The 17,187-nt window shown below is 42.9% G+C and overlaps 1 long non-coding RNA gene across 5 annotated transcripts; it reads right to left on the bottom strand.

The window, feature by feature from the left end:
• Window positions 1-9,056: 9,056 nt before the first annotated feature.
• LOC135422222 (uncharacterized) lies at window positions 9,057-16,795 on the bottom strand. Of its 5 annotated transcripts, none has more exons than XR_010434380.1 (4): window positions 15,778-16,795; window positions 13,916-14,046; window positions 13,249-13,440; window positions 9,057-11,916 (listed from the first exon to the last, which is right to left on the bottom strand). It is a non-coding gene; the product is annotated as an uncharacterized LOC135422222 (long non-coding RNA). The 5 variants fall into 5 exon arrangements; XR_010434379.1 differs by having other exon boundaries at window positions 13,341-13,440; XR_010434381.1 differs by having other exon boundaries at window positions 13,944-14,046.
• Between the last annotated feature and the right edge of the window lie 392 nt (window positions 16,796-17,187).

The raw sequence follows: 17,187 nt of genomic DNA, 5'->3' as shown, positions 1-17,187 counted from the left end.
GAAATGTTGCACATTTGGATCAAGCAGGATAAACAGCAAGAACTTCCTCTTTTGTGAAATCATCTTTAAGCAGCACCCCTCCCCAGGAAAATAGGTTTTCCACTTTACATAATGTTGCAGCAGCAGTGGCTTGTTCCTAAGTTTTTTCTGGGTAGGTTATGAACTTTACAGCTCTGACCACAGATCAGTTATTTATCATAACAGGAAAGATGAGACCAAAGATATTTCCTAACCTTCTCTTTGCAGATCGGAGAGAAGCAAGGCAACAAACATTAACGCTTCATAATCAACTGACAAAGACTATACAGGAATACTCACTGCTCTCCTCTAATCATATTTGATTAAATTAACCTGTCATTTTAAACAGCAAGAAGCAAATCAATATACAGTTTCATTTAAATCTCTTCTCCAGTGCAGTATGATCAGTCTCTTGAAAGTAGATATGCAGAAAAAAAAATAATAATTTTATTTAGAGACGCTGGAAAAGGCAGTAGAGAAAAATCCTATATCTGGAGAAAGCTCTTGCATTCCATATATATAACAGGTGTTCCCATGTATCCTGGCAGTAAATTAAATACATGAAAAATGTCTTTGAAGTACTGTTGGAGGCAAAAACCTTTTTCTCATGTAATACATTTATGCCTCAAGAATTGCCCCTCAGCATCAGCGAGCCTGAGGACACTGAATTCTGGTGGCAGATCTAGCACATTTTGCATGATGGAGGAGAAAATTCGTAACTGTACTGCACAGTGCCGTGTGACAAGTCACACACAGCTGGGATTGCTCAAGTCACTGCACCGCAAACCTCCGGAGCAGAGTGTTTCATGCAGGACCAGAGTGCAGAACTCAGCCCCAGGGCTGCAGTGCAGAGCTCCACTGTTGGAGGGGAAGGTGGGACAGACACCAACCTCTCCCAAGATAACTAGTTCAGAGCATTCACCAACAGGCATGCTTAAAAGTAAAAGGCTTAAGAAATGAGGATTAGTCCCAAGTACCTAAACTTTTACACCATCCCCCTCGGAGGAGCTGCATTGACCCCCTTTTCAAATACTCCTCCACATTGTCATACACCACAATTGCTCCAATTCTTGATGGAAAACTGGAGCCAGCACCTTCACTCCACACTTGTTAGAGAAGGTGTCTGTTCCTGTGATGTTTGCACTGTGTCTAGGTAGCATTTTGCTACCAGTTCTGGAGACTTTAGGGTCTTGCTCTCAACTTGCTCTTCCAGGTAGCATCGTGTTCAGGTGCCTTCAGCCTGTTTTAACAGGTTGTTTCTGGCATGTTCCTCTAGGATGCTGGTCACCACAAAATCAAGAGAAAAGGGTAAATCCACTACATTCCTTCTCAGCTCAGGAGGCTGCCCTGGGAAGAGCTTTCCTACTCATCTTAGGTGAGGGAAATGCATTCAGGCACGCAGGGGAGGTTTTGCTACAGAAGACATACCTGACCAAAAGGTTGTTTGAAGTCATGAGGCTCTAGGCTTGGCTTCAGTAGACTTTGGATCAGATTCCAAATGATTTTTTTTTTTTCTTTTTGTTTTGACATCAGTTCGACACTTCCTAGTTCACATGAGCCTGAACACCCAAACAGGACTCAGCAGGTTGGAACTGCAAACCCTACAAAGAAATCCTGCAAGCCTGAATTTGCTGGGGCTTGTCTCAAACAGAAACATGGGTGATCTACAGCTTTTGGGGTGTGAACCACGGGCTGCTGGCTGTAAAGCACACACTGCCATTTCTCCATCCCTGTGCATCAGCCAACACAGAGATAGTGAAACGCTGGCTTGACTTTAACTCAATTCAACACAATGCTCGACTCAACAAAAGGTTTCCAACTGTTTCCTTGCTGGAAACTACATCAAGAGAATATGTACAATTAGCACTGAAAAAAACCTTTGAGTAGCTCCCAGCTGACTCACCAGTGTATCTCAAGTAAGATTAACACTTCCAGATTGAGGAGCATGTTCTTTAAGAGCCTGCCACTAAACTCTGTACCTTGTTCCTGCAGTCAAAGCTAGTCTTAAAGGCTGTGGCCATTCTGCTGTGGTTAGAAAATCCTTTGCAATTTAGAAAAATAATAGATAAATAGATAGATAGATACATAGATAGATAGATAGACAGATAGATGGATAGATTGATTGATTGATTTAAACTTCTTTGTTCCTAAAATTACTGAATTCCCTCTGAATGCAAGCAATGCAAATCTGTCTGTTGCGCAAACATTCAAAATTTAGTCAGTTTAATTCTTTGAAAGAAATTCTACTCTGTCTGCTGTCCTGGTTCTGGCCAGGACAGGGTTAATTTTTTACGGTAGCCAGGACAGAGGGTTCTATACCACCTCACATCATCGCTGAGGGCAAGGGAAGGGGGTCTCTTTGGGGGGGAAGGGGTTCCTTCCAGCAGAACAAGCCAGGCAGCGGAGCAGAGGGAGGGTCTGGGTGGATACTGTCTATTTTTAGGGTTTTCCACAGTGAGCAACAACGTTTCTTTTCTTGTACCCTTTGTCGTTAATATTGTTGCTGTTACTGTTAGTTTTCATATATCTCATTGCTGTTTCCAGTAAATCGCTCTTATCTCAACCCATGATCTTGTTGTGAGGTGAGGAAGGGGAAGTGAGAGAGTGTCACATGGTTTGGAGAATCTCAGAGGGAGCAATAAATTGGGGAGTACCATTCCTAAACCACGACATCTGGTAAAGAAAACTTGACTGCTGCCCTTTTTGAATCAAGACCCTTCTGTTTAAGCAGAAATGTCACTTATAATAAATACAGTATTGGTGGAAGAAAGACAAATCTATTGTCTGAGAAGAACAAGTTATTTAAATTCCACAATGATGGAAAAATTGAAGGGAAAGAGGTGGCTGAGGGGCTTTGTGAGTCGCACAATGCCTCGAGCACTGCAATGGGTCTAGAAAATAATAGTGATCAGCTTAGGGGTTGTGTCTGTTTCGAACACACATCATTTCAAACAATGATGACAACTCTTCCCTCTCATTTTTAGTACTGTTTCTGCTATGGAAACTTTCCCTGCCCTCATCAGCTCGATTATGTGTCTCTACGACACTAATGAATCACAGCTGACACTTCCGGGCTCAGCCTCTTTGAAGGCATTTGCTTCCTTCATAAGCTCTTTGGTCAAGTTTAAAATCTTATTTTCAGAGGCTGAGTGAATAGTATGAAGAGGTTTTGAGGATTCATTGAGAAACGTGTGAAAACAGCAATGACTGTTAACTGGTACTTCTAACACTGGTACTTCTAACAGTGGTACTTCTAACACTGATACTTCTAAAACCTTTCTAAATGACACCCTTAAATTTTTAAGAGGCAATCAGAAGTAGACAAAAAGAAAATAAGTACAAATAAATAAAATAAATTCAAATTTCCTTGTCTAGTATCTTGAGTGCCTGTTGCCTCTTTTGCTGGGACTAAGCTCTAGAGAATACTCCTACCTTTCCTGATGAAAATTTGCTACAGGGACTCATGAGGTCTCAGGGCAAGAAATATTTCTTCTGGTAGTTTGGGGTACTCCTAGGCACTTGATCATTTAAATTGCTTTTGCAAACAAGACTCACACTTCCAAAGGTTAGATCCACAGATGGGATGGGTGGGATGGGATGGGATGGGATGGGATGGGATGGGATGGGATGGGATGGGTGGGATGGGATGGGATGGGATGGGATGGGATGGGATGGCAAGGCAAGCAGTATGCACAGCAGAGGGGCAGTTCTGTGCAGTTCAAGCACATGTAGTTTGACTGTAGCCCACTAATACACAACCCATTTCTGACTCATAACGAGGGCAAAAATTGTCTTTCAGCATTTTTACAATTATTAGACCTCCAGGAATTTTTCCTGGAAATCACTGACAAGCTCCTGTCATAAGTATAGATAACTTGGTGTTCAATGGCAGAGTTTGGCTGACAGTTTTATTACACTCCTGAGCCAAACAATCGACTGCATTTAAGGCCAGATGACTCTCTTGTTGTACATCCATATATGCTTTACAGTACAGCTGTAAACAATAGTGAAAAATTCTACAGGAAATTAGATTTGCAGATTTCATTTTTTAGAGGTTGGGCAAATTAATTTGATTGTTTAGTGCTCATCTGTCACTGATACATTTTGCATTACACATTCCCAAGGACCTATCCAAAGTCCTTGTTGTGCCTCTTGGTCATTAGCTTGCATGGGCATGTAAAGGGACAAAGCAATATATAAGAGGATTAAAAGTAAAAATCAGATATGCTTTTCAAAACTATTCTCCTGCAATCCAAACTACCACTGATGGTATGCATAGAGCAGTAGTAGACATCCTGTCTTGTACTTTTATTTTGTAGTCCTCTACACACAAAGCTGTACCAGGTCAATTAAAACTTCAGTTTAAAAGGGGAATTTGTGCCTCAGCTAAGGCACAACCTGATTAGGCCCTTTAAAAGCTGGTTTAGGCTAGCCCCAGAAGGCTCAACTTCAAAAGATACCACAGGCAGCACTTTATACAAAATGACTATAAAGTTACACTTAATTTCTAAACGAGTTTCAACTGTGAATTCTCATCCTAAAGTCAGAGCCAGTCCACAGATCAGATTAAGAAACAGTAAAGAAAACAAAGTCATCCAACAAGGGGCCTAATAACCCACAGCACATAGGAAGAGGTGTCATGTAGTGCTTATGCATTTACAAAACAGTTTTCTAGCTTAAATAGTGAATTACAGAACTTTAACAAGTGTGTTCAGACCACAAAAAAACCCCCAAAAAACCAAAATAGTGCAAAACACTACTGGTGAACTGCTTTCCTAGTCAAAGTGACTACAATTCACTTTCCCATATAACCACTGCCTTAAGTTTTTGAGGAGCAGCTTCAGAGCAAGAATTTCCATTTTAAAAAATAAAGTCAGTTTGTCTGAAAATGCACTGTCCATGGATCTTGAAAGGTCTGTGGCATTTTGGATGCAGCCTTAGGAGACCTGTGTTGAATTGTCCCCTATCTAGGGGGGGGGAAGAACACAAGGGCACAGGGAAGAACGTGGCAAAGAGAGGGGAAAAGCAAACTTGGTAAACTTTGAAACTCTCTACAGGTGTAACTACTTGCTAGAAAGGCTGTGGTGCAGGACAGGTGTTAACTGCACACTTGTTTGGAGGCAAAGCAAAGGTTTTAAAATGAGAGAGCTGGATGCTTGAGTCACTTCTCAGGTAGCAATGCAACAGTGCTGATTTGGTGCTCCTCACCCTGCTCATTCAGCCAGTCCTGGCAGCTGGTCCCCCCTCAGCTGCTGCTGCCACCAACACACAGCATTATTTTAGTGCAGCAGGCAGAGAGAACGCAGGCTTGCATCCTGCAGAAGAGGATTTAAGTTTTAAAGTGAAGCAGTATTGCTGTTTTAAAAGCTGAAAGGAAGAACAGGGATGATTTAAGAATGGTGGGAAAATGAGAGAAAGAAAATTACTGCCCTTCTGTTGGTGTTCTTGGGAATATTTCACTTGTTCTGTGTAACTAATGCGCAACCCAAGGCATGGACTGAAGGAAAAGTTATTCTCACTCCATCAGTGAAGATTGCATCATTACCTTGAAAACAGACCAGAATTCCTTCCCAGGAAATATGCACTGGGATTTATTAATTCTCTCCAAAACTCAGATTATGATGAGTTAAACTGGGGTTAAACTGGCAAGAACATAATTTCTCATCTTTGAGAGCACAGGAGAGTTGTAAAGAGGGGATTTGTATGGAAAATTCAGCTGTGGTGGAACATGTGAAATTGTGCATATCCACTATCCCTGTAAGGACTGAAAACAGACAAAGACTGGCAAGCAGTGAAGACAAATCAGAGCAAATTCATACCTTGTGTCACCCCGAGACTCCAGCATCACAGAGAGCTGCCTGTGGGAACGACCATATGGGAAGTTTGGCTTCAACAAGGTAATGCCCGTATGAAAGAAGTGACACTCACATCCCTGGGGCTGTGTCGGGCTGTGGGGGCACCCCTGGACTCATCCTGCCTCTCTTCCCCTCTCGGGCCAGAGACAGTCCCAGTGCCTGCCCTCCTGGCTTTGGACCGACCCCTGCAGCCCTCACAGGGATCTGCAGAATGAGGTGGAAGCCTCTGTTACTGATGGGATGGAAAATCCTCCAGGTTTTGTAGCGTTGCAGGTACACAGAGCATTTAAGACAGGAGCAGAGACACTTTGCTGCTCTGCAGTGTCATAGACAGAGGTTTTATTTCCTCCTCTGTAGCTCACTTGAACCAGGGTCAGCCAAAGTACAGCCTGCAGCTGCTCCCTTCTTTGATTCTTGATGAGGATTAGGATTTATTTTTTATATACATCTCTGTAGGTGTGCAAGACATTTCACACAAATAAACAAGGCCAGTGGTCTGGAGAGTTTATACAGCCCAAACAAGTCACAGCTCAGCTAGTGGAGACACACATAAGATTAAAGGATTATTGATGTAAGCTCCGTGTGTATCTTACTAGGTGGACAAAATGTAGGTTTGCTTTGTGTGGCCTTTTTCTGAAGGCAAAGGGTCATTTTTTATGAGTAATGCTTTAACCTTTTGTTATAGCAATGTGCTGTTTCAAAGCCTAGTTCACAGGACTCCTGTATCCAATCTTGGTGAGGTGACTGGCTTCAAAAATAGCTTGTGAAAAGGTTTAATGCAGATTACCACTCAGTAAATACACATTATTGGGTAAAGGGCAGAAAATGGCCCTTTGCTCTCACTTCAGAACAAAGACTGTTCCTCCAGCTTTGCCTGTAGGAGTTGGTAACTAGCTGAAAGGCTGTGGGCCTGTTTTCCCAAGCTTTCTCATCCCTTTGTTTTCCCAGGAGAAGTCCCAAACATTGGGCAAAGGGAACAATAGGATTTGCCCTTGTACATAAAAAAAAAGGCTGTAGTATGCTTTCTTCTGTTGAGTTACCTCACTTGGGGTTACAGTGCCTTTCTGTGGCTCACAGCAGGTATCCACAGCCACTCCATATCTCACTGCTGAGATGATTCAGGTCACTCCACTCTGAGTGATTCAGGTCTAGAGCCAGAGGCAGCCTCCCACTGGGCACCCTCAGACCATTCTCCATGCACCTGAACGTGGGGAGACCTGTAAACTTCTAAATATGTTTTTTGCTGAGCTGGTTTCCTGGCATTCACGTGTGTGTTACTGCCTGTTCCTCACAATGACCCAGCATCTGAACCAAAACCTGCGTGAAGGAGTCTCTCTCTTCATGCTTTAGCAACGTGAATGAGTTTTAAATGGCAACGTTTTGTCTACTTATGCAAGCAAATTGCAATATTGTCTGGGTAGGTGTGTGTTGAAATGGATAAGATCGGCACATTATACAGCTATTCAAACACATACTCTGAAGAGGGACATCTGAGACATCACAGCTCTGATTTCAGCTGCACCACGTAGGTAAATGTGGTTCATATTTAGGATGAACATGGCAAGAAACTGAGGCTCATATTTATGATTCTCCCTCAGCTTAGGGGTCTCAAGCTAAGAGATACAAAGATTTCAGAGTTGGTAGGCAATGCCAGCTGGGAACAAATCTCTGGAGAACAAGCTTAACATGTCCTATCTGTCCTCACGGACACAGACATCAAGAAGGAGTTGTCACTTTTTAAAGCTCTACCCTGAACTATCCCCAGTATGTACCAGTACAGTCCCCAGTACATTAAAGGAGGAAAATAAGTTAAAGCCTTTAATATGTGTTTCAAAGGGGACTTCAAGGGCTTTGGGGCTGAGCACGTTGTCAAAGCAAAATTTATGCTGAAGATGAAAAACACATGTAAGGTTCAATAATGAACCTTCTGCTGATCAGTGGAGCATGATTGCAGCTGACTACAAGAAGATGGAGACAAATACAAATCCTTATCAAGGACTTGAGTGATTCCTAATCCTCAGGATTCCGAGTGAGATGTGCAAAGGCCAGAGGCTAACAATAAGCAGAAGAATCAACACAGGAATATTGAGAACTCACTTGGCACACCTGAGACCCGCAGAACAAACAATGCTCATCATCAAAGACCTCTAACATAGCAGAAGAAAACCATTTTGAACCAGTTATCCAAGGGATCCTAGATTTTACAATATAGCATAACACTATTTTAAGCCACCATGAAGCCAGAGCTGTCCAAGAGGACAGATGTATCTAAAGAATACAACTGGCACAATGGAATTAGAGCCTTCCACAGAGCTATCACTGCAAGGGACACAGTGCTGTCCATGATGTCTCAACAAAACACTTCCTGACTCCTGCAGCCTTTAAGTCAGCAATATCTACAGGAGAGGATGCAAAAATGGATACCTTGTGTAAATGTGCAAACCAGCCTTTCTGCCAGTGAAAAAGGTCACTGATTAATGAGCTGGCACACACAGGCAAACTTTTTATTCCATCAACTCTACAGGTTGGCTTAAAGCCCCCAGAATTTTGGAAATCATGATTGCTCCTAGGGGACTATCTCTGTCTGGTTAGTTTATTTGTTTGCATGTACATTCGGTAACTAAGGTCAAAAGTTTTATAGCAGCAACTGTCCCTGAACTGTTACTTGGCTTCGATTTTTTAGCTGTGGCACTGAGATTTTATGCAATATTGTTAATAATAGAAATGCACTTTGTTTTAGTTTTAACTAATTATAGATTTGCCTGATGCAGTATTTCATGTGGGTAAAAGGTAATTGTTGCAGCCTTATAAAATCTAAAGATTAAATTCTGCCTTTAATTACATAGATATCACTGATGATGCAGAGGATTCAGTGATGTCAGAATTCATTACAATTATGGTTTAAGCCATGATGAGATTAGGCAAAATACTTGATGTCAAATCATAGTGGCACAAACATACCCTACAACTGCAGAAATGACTGCCTGGACCTGAGCTGCACAAGTGTCCCAGCAGCACCGTGGAGTTCACACAGGGACGGCTGATTCCACGCTACAAAACTCAGTGTGAGCATTGTGCAGCCCAGCATCCAGGCCTGTACTTACAAATTCAACATCACTCTTATTCTACCTAATTTCAAGACCCTTACAGAGCATTTGAGACAAAGCACAAAAGAGTTCTGTTCATATAAATTTTAAAGAAACGTCCGACCGTGACATTTCAGCCTCCTTCGATTTTCTAAAGTTTGTAAGTCAATACTTATTTAATATTATCATTCACTTTAGTCTTACTATGCATACATAGGGCAAATACTGTCTATGAAATCTTGGAACATGGTTGATGCCATCTATTTAGTTGATCCTTTACAAATGCTAAATAGCAGCAGCAAAAGTGACTTGATAAATAAATCAAGTAAACAAATAGAAGCAGCAAAGTCCACTTGATCTTTGATGGCAAATGTTCACAAACAACTCTAAGAAATAACATCTGCATAAAGGGGGAGTCTCATGAATAGAAACACAACTAAACACACTGTGCAAAGGATTTGCACTAAATATTGTAGACTAACTGATGTGTAGCTTTATTTAAAAGTTCCGTCCATAAGAGGAGAGGGAGAAAAGTACTCTTAAACACTGAAGAAAACAGACATTTTCACCTTTAATATAAACTGTGAAAAGAAACAACCCCACAACCATCTAACCAACAGGACCTCTCTGGGCATGATGCCATCACCACCATTGCTTTCCATTATCAGTGAACATTTGCAAGAATTATGATGTTCAGGTTCCATTTTGAACACCCGTTCATCAGACTGTATAAACTTGTCCTTTTTCATTTTCTTCAAACTGCAATTTGGCAGAGGAGTGCTGGTGGGTGGGGAACTTTTGGAAAGATTATTATTTTTAAAATTCGGTCTTTTCAAACTGTTCTAAATACAGCAGTGGGGAATATGCCCTGAGGAGCAATGCTGTTGCATGTCTCTCAGGGGAGGGGTATTGACAATTAGATATTGTCAGTGTCTTATTCAGTGCATGAGGAAAACAAGCATTCGTGTTTCAGGCTAATTCGTGGAAGGCCTCTGGCCCAGCAGCAATGCTGAGTTCAGGGTGATGCTGTGGGGCCAGGAGGCTGGGAAGCTGTCCATCAAGGGCTCCCAAGGGTGGCCTGTAGTCCTCTTGCAACACACAGAGTTTTGTGTGCAGCCTGAGCAGGACCTGGGGGTTGTGGCTGTCCTCTGCAGAACCAGCTGATTGTCAGGACCGTAGTTACTGTGGGGTCTCCTCCAGCACTCTGGGATGGGGTGAATGTCTGGGCACTTGGGATCTCGGGTCAGCTGTTGGACACCCGGACCAGCCTGCCCCTCCACAGCAGTCAGGCATTTCGGCAAGTCTCATGGCTGTGCCTTTCAGGCCCTACTTCTCCAACCCTTCCCATTACTCCACATGACAGCAAGAATCCTCTGCGAGGCCCACGAGTGCAATATTTCCAGAACCAAGAGGAACTTCTGCTTTCAAAAGCAGCAGAAGTAGTACATGTCCCAACTTGTGGTGTTAGAGTCGAGCACAGATGGGGTAACAAATTCCTTCTCCAACCAGGGGCCAAAGTAATGGACAGACTGAATCTTGGAGATGAATTCCAGAGGCAATATTAGCAGTTAAATCTAAGAAAGAGAGTCATAAGGAGTGATAACCAACAATAGAGTTGAAGCAGCCTAAACACCAATTTGCAATGCAAATGTTAGGATCTTTCTGAAAGCCCAGTTACCTGTCCTCATACACCAGCACATCACCTGCCTTCTTCACCACAGAATCCCAGAAACCCCAAACACAGTCTGCCTAGAAGGAGCTCGTGAGTGTGGTCTAGAAGCAGTGACCTTCCCTTCACTTTCAGATCTCAACTCATTTACAAGTCCCATTTCTTCTTTTTAATCCTTTTACACCTGCCTGCACCAACGGTGCCCAGGAGGATGCTACAGATAACGAAAAAGGTAGTGAAAGTGTTTGCTGGGGGGCTGAGGGGGCTAACACAGGGCAAGAGTTGCTGTTGTGAAGAGCTGAATGCACATACTTTGAGATCTCAGTGTTGCCTGAACAGCGAAGGGTGGTACAGTGGCCCTAATTACTTTGGCCTGAAGGAAATGTTCCAGGCTAACTGGAAGAAATGGCCTTTGGATCAGGCCCTTATCCCTTAGTTTCCACTCTTGCCTGCTTGTAAAGCCCCAGTGCTCATTCAGCCCCAGCCTGGAAGGATGCCAGAGATCAAGAGCTGACAGCAAAACAGGAGCTTGAAATTCAGGGCAGAAATTTTATGAAACCTTATTTCCAATTATTTTTAAGAATAATGTATAAATGGGTGTTGCTGTAAACCTGTGCTGATTTGGGTTGGATTATGGGGAGCTCCTAATGGATGCTATACACGATAAGGTCCCTTCCTCCATCCACCTAAAAAAGAGATTCAAAGGATGCACAAATTGAAATGTTGGAAGCCCATCTTTTCAGCCCTGGGAAAAAGTGACCACCTTCACACCTGCTAGTGTGTTACTGGATTCAGCACATTTGCTCATTTGCATTTGCAGGACTGATTTATTTGGGTACCATTTCATAGCACATTTAATTTACCATCTACACAGCAAATATGACACAATTACCTAAAAAGAATATGTAAAAAAAATATAGGATATAACATGCAGCTGTATCTATATTTCCTCCTGCGCTTCTTAGAAACTAATGCAACTACAAAGCCATTTTGATGAAGACATTCTTGCCAACTCCTTTGCACAAAGAGAAGTTACTGGCAGGCTCTTATCTCCTCCATCAGAAGAGTGTTCCTGGAAACAGGACAGTCCGTGGCCAGAGATAACACATCGTGGAATCTCCTGCACCTGCTGGGCTGCAGCATCCGCCCTCCTGGTCACGTGTGAGTTGTGGTGACAGGAGATAGTAATTGTTGTCCCTGCGCAGAGCGACGCGCTCCGTCCCGCAGAGCAGAAGAGGTGGCTGTGGCAGTTTCCATCTGCTCCAACAGCATGAAACCCTTTAAGAACCTGGTTTGGAACGGGATGGTTTTCAATCACTTGCCTTGGAAAGGTGTTCACCTCCCTGCAAGGAGGAGGTGACTTCTGATACGCAAAACAAACAGTAGCTACAGCTCATAGCTGTTATTCTGAGGAGACAGGTTTTATGATGATTAGTGACAATCATTCCTAATTCAAATTACTGACAATCTTCTGCTTTATTATATTTTTATTGGGAACCAGCACTAGACGTGATTTAGTTTAGAATACTCAGAGTAGCTGTTTCAGTCGTGGGGAAAATGTATCTTTTATGTCCCTTCCCACTGCCCATCTCTCCTTCCCTATTTCTAAAACACAGATGGCATAGGTCTTTCTCAGCAGCTGCTTGGATCACCAAATTTTAGCTGAAGAAATCAGTGCTCTTAGTAAATCATTGTCTTAGTATGTCATGGTTACTGCCACATAAAATGTGCCGTAATACACATGGCTCACCATCAGTTGCCCTTAACCACTTCACTTGAATTACAATGAACTCAGCACCCCTGCCTTGGAGATCTTGCAGATCAAGCCCAATTATATGACTCCCACTGTAAGCTCAGCTTTCAACCTGACCAAAAGTTAGGTGGTAAACAGGAGAAATAAGCCAAGTAGATATAGTTTTGTATTGCTGTTCCTAGTCACTGCCAGCACCCAGAGAAGAGGTGACCAGAACAGGGCTGATTTAAAAACCAATTTGCAAAAGGTTTTGTGATGATTTCTGTAAATTCGGGTAAAAAATAAATCAACTCCTGGATTACACTTCTGTTCAGCTCTGAGGGCTTCCACCCTGCTGTTCCAGCTATGTGGAAAGTCAGGGCGCTCCTTCTGTTCTAACATTTATTTTCTGCATCCTTGTTTTATTTTTAACAGCTTACAACAGAAAAAAATGTGTTATCGCATGACTGTCTAAAGCAAATAGTACATTGTGGTTTTGGGCTTGGACACTTGAACGTGTAACTTCCCAGCAACAAACACTGTTCTCTCCGTAGGGCACTTCTGGTAACTCATCTCTCCTAGTGAGAAGTAAGGAAAACTGTCACCTAGCGAGCAAAACAGCAAGTTCTTACAGCCCTCCCAGCTGAGAAAAAGCAGAGAAATGACAGCAGACTGCAATTATTATACAAGACATAATGCTGCACAGAAAGCAGCAGGCCTCGCTGATTAACACCAGCACTGGACAAGTGGGATATGGTCTGACCTGCTAGAGGCTACTCTGCTTCCCCAGCCAAGTCATTTCACTTTTCTGCACTTCGATTTCCCACCCTCTGAAAACGAGTGTGTTGTGGTTTATTTTTAAGCATTTCAGCAACTGACATACTGTACCTCAAACTCCTTAAATGGTTACATCATTTTCACTGCTGTGAAAAGTTGACTGAAACAGCGTTTCAAAATCCCTCTCCATGTATTGTACTCACTGTTCGCAAGTCTGACTGTGGTTTGACTTCTGGCGTCCAAAAGTTTGGTCTGCTGGGGTTGTTTGACTTCAGTCAGCAATTGTTAATGAATGTAGGTCTTCTATAGATCTGAAAGGATTGCATAATCAATGGAAATATAACCAGTGCAGCTTTAAACACTGGCCTATACTTCATTTGCGTAGGTCCTGCTAATCAGTGGCTACTCCTTTGAGAATATTGAGAACCTGTGAAAGGTAACAAGTGCCTTTTTGAGGTGTCTCATTCATTTGGATCCCTTAAGAGAAAATTTTGAATCCAGATTGATGACGAATATCCATGTAAAATGTCAAAAATCCAAATAAAATATTTTTAAGAAAAACTGTGCTTTCTGTCCTTGTGACAGACACCATATAGCTGTGCTCAGCCCTTGGGTTATTTGTTCATTATTGCCAGTTTAGTCAGAAGCTGACAGGCCCACTTTTGTTACCAAAAAAATGACCAGAACCCAGCACATTGTTTTGGCAACAAAAGTATCTCCTGCATGATTTGTCCTGCCAATAACTTGGGTTTTCTTAATTATATTTGACCTGAACTACCTTAAAGTTAGAAACTCATCAAATAAACCTGGTTTCTCTCTTCCCAGCTTGGCCATGTTTCCTCAGCCTGCTGCTGCACCCAGCCAGCCATTGAGCTCTGGAGCAGCTGAGGCCAGCGGTCACAGCGGAGTCTGTGAGGAGAGATGACAGGGGGGAGGAGGAAGAGATTATTACACCACATACAGAGAGAAAAATGGCCAGGACTTAATTTAGCTCAGCTCTAGTGAAGTGAGCCCAGACTTACCAGAAGCTGAGAACCGTCACAACACTACCCTGAACACACTTTAACAAGCAAAAGTCAGCGGGATGTTCAGTAGTCCCAACACCGAGACAGCCCCCGTGCGCGGGAAGAACGGTTCACGTAATTCTGAGTGCTGATAAAGACATTATAAAACCACTGTGCCATGATAATAAGGAACCTTTATACCACTGGAGCAAAGCAATCTAATTCTTCAGCATCATTGATTATTCATGCAGTCTCCTGAAGAAAGGTCAGATGGTTTATTCACCCGGTTTGGATCCCTGATTTTGAGATTAAAAAAGTCTGTCCCCCTAGTAAATGACCCAAAGGATCTGTGCTATTAGCAATACAGTAATGCTACTAGGAGGTGAGCAAGACAATAACCTCATCCTGTGCAAGTGGATGATGCTGGAAAGTCCAACACAGTACAAAGATGGTACACACTTTCCCTCAAAGCAAGCATTATGCTAATGCAGCTGAATTCACTGGAACTCAAGTCAAACATCAGTCATTCTTCATCACCTCCCATTCCCTTCTCCTGCCTGGGACCTTTGACTTTAAACGAAGGGTTATTGGCCTGTATCCTAAAAGCAGGTTGCTCTTCAATATCAGCAGTGTAGGATAAACACCTGTCATGTGGATCTCACTAAAATGGGGCACAGCCTGCCCTGTGCAAAGGCATTCCCCATAGGGGGGTCTGTTACTGCAGCTCTAAACCACACAAGCAGTGAAGAGGCTTCAATCGCTGGAGACGTCTTTACTAATCATTATTTCCTACCATTCTGTAATTGAGCAGTTTTCTTGCTGCACCAGCTGTAGTGAGCTTATCTTTCAGCACTATTTCCTGCTGTACCCTTCACCACCACATCTAGAGTCATGATTTTTTTCTCTACTGTAATTGATGTAATCCTACCATTGTCTAAGACGCTGATTTCAAATGTAATACCAGAGCTATAGCAAAAAAATTTTGCAGTAAAATGTAAAAAATTAAGGAAATGCAAAGAGTTCCTTGGAAGTATTATATGAAAGTAATTAAAAAAAAAATGGATCCTGCTGTTAAACTAAAAAGCTAACATTTAAAATCTGTATTATTTACATTATTTGCATACTTCTGTTACTGAAATCAGAACAGTGTCTTCCAGTAAAATCTGGTCGACTAAATGACTCATATGATTTCTGCAGTGACCATGGATTGCCTCTGAGCTGCATGCACTCACAGGATTTCTCGTGTCCAGGGGCAGACAAGAAAAAAAGGGGAACTGAAAATGGCTGACTGTAAAGATGGCTGCGCACCCCACTTCCTTATTCATACCAAAATAAAAGAGAAAACATCATTAGCCATTTTAAAATTTAACCCCTGGGCCTGGGAGCACCAGCAGACGTGCACAGGAGTGCATGCTCTCCATTCATGCCTGCCCTGCGTGCTGGACACACGTCGCACTCACACACAACAGCACTTCTGCATTCCAGCCCTCCCCTGCACACATCCCCCCCAGCAGGCACAGACACTGGGTGTCCTCTGCTCAGCCAGTCTGAGGTTTCCCACCATTCTGTTCACATGCAGTTACTATCTGCCATTTTGCCAAGCCTAGGAAAAATGGAAGCTAATAACAAAACATACCTGCACCCTGAAAAATCCAAGAAAATGTCTTCAGGTGATATCTGGCCTGGCTATAGTGCTCAGCCCTGAACACCTGACCAAAGCCTGCTTTTTGGGCATAGGACAGCTCGCTCATTGCAAGGTCTGGCAAGGAGAGCAAACAGAAGAGGAGTCACCCCAATCTCTCTCCATTTCCAAGGGCCTTGGAGCTCACTGCTTCTTAGTGAGGGTCACTACTCAGAGCCATCTTAGAGGTCCAAAGTTCCAGCTCCAAAAATAAAAGAATGTAAGAATAGCACTGATTGAGCAATGCCTAAGTGAAACTGTTTTTAAACACAGAGAGTGAGTGACCGAGAGAAACAGTGAACTTAGAAATTATAAAGTTTTCACAGAGGAAATCCTACAGAAACTGCAGTGGAGAGGGAACACCTAGAACCACTGGAAACCCTTGCCTTCAAGAGGTAGAAAAACATTTGTTTTAGGAGAGTAGGGATTTGAAGGGTGATGTGCATTGCTCCCAGCTGTGATGAGGAGAGAGACCACGGTGGTCCCTAAAGCAAACACTACAGAGTACTGAATTCTGTGCAAATCCTGTCCTCCATGTGTTTTTTCCTTTAGGGTAAAACCTACTGACTTCATTGGAACTGCTTCATTATGAATGACATTAGATCTAAATCCAGAGATGGAAAATGCTGTGTTCAGAATTTTATTCTCCTCATTTTCAATCATGGCTAGACTTCACAAACGAAGATTTGAGGAGGGCTCTACCCTTGTTTGTCACAAGCACACTGGTGGCTAAAAAGGCCAATATGAGATAGACATGTCCAGTTGCAAAAGGCACAGCAGAAAGACTCCTTAGGTGGTACATTCTGCAAGACACGATTCTTTCTGCGTTATCTTTTCTCCTCCAGGGTGATCCTGCTGCGTTCTCAAAGGAGACAGCAGTGTTATAGATGGTGTGTCTGCAGACCTCCCCATTGGAGGCCAGAGTAGACCAGTTATGGTGATCAATATGGCCAAGGTTGAGATGTTGTTTCAGGCAGTCCTTGTACCTCCTCTTTGGGGCTCCTCTCTTGGGGCAGCCAGTGGCAAGTTCACCATAAAGCAAGATCTTAAGGAGGGGGTGGTTGGTCCTTCATCCTGGAGACGTGCCCTGCCCAGCACAGCTGTGTTCTCAGCAACATGGCCTCAATGCTTGTGACTGCTGCTTGTTCTAGAACAGATGGATTGGTCACATCATCTGACCAGTGGATGTTTAGGATTGTTCGGAGGCAGCGTTGATGGAGCGTTCTGGGAGTCACAGGTGGTGGCAGTAGATGACCCATGATTCAGATCCATATAAGAGAGTAGACAGCACTATGGCTCTGTAAACACTGATCTTTGTGCTTTTCTTCAAGTGTTTATTTCGCCAAACTCTTTTGTGGCATTTTC

This window comes from Pseudopipra pipra, chromosome 14 (assembly GCF_036250125.1).
Source record: "Pseudopipra pipra isolate bDixPip1 chromosome 14, bDixPip1.hap1, whole genome shotgun sequence".
In the NCBI taxonomy this organism is placed as follows: Eukaryota; Metazoa; Chordata; class Aves; order Passeriformes; family Pipridae; genus Pseudopipra; species Pseudopipra pipra.
This window is presented reverse-complemented; position numbering and strand designations above follow the sequence as displayed.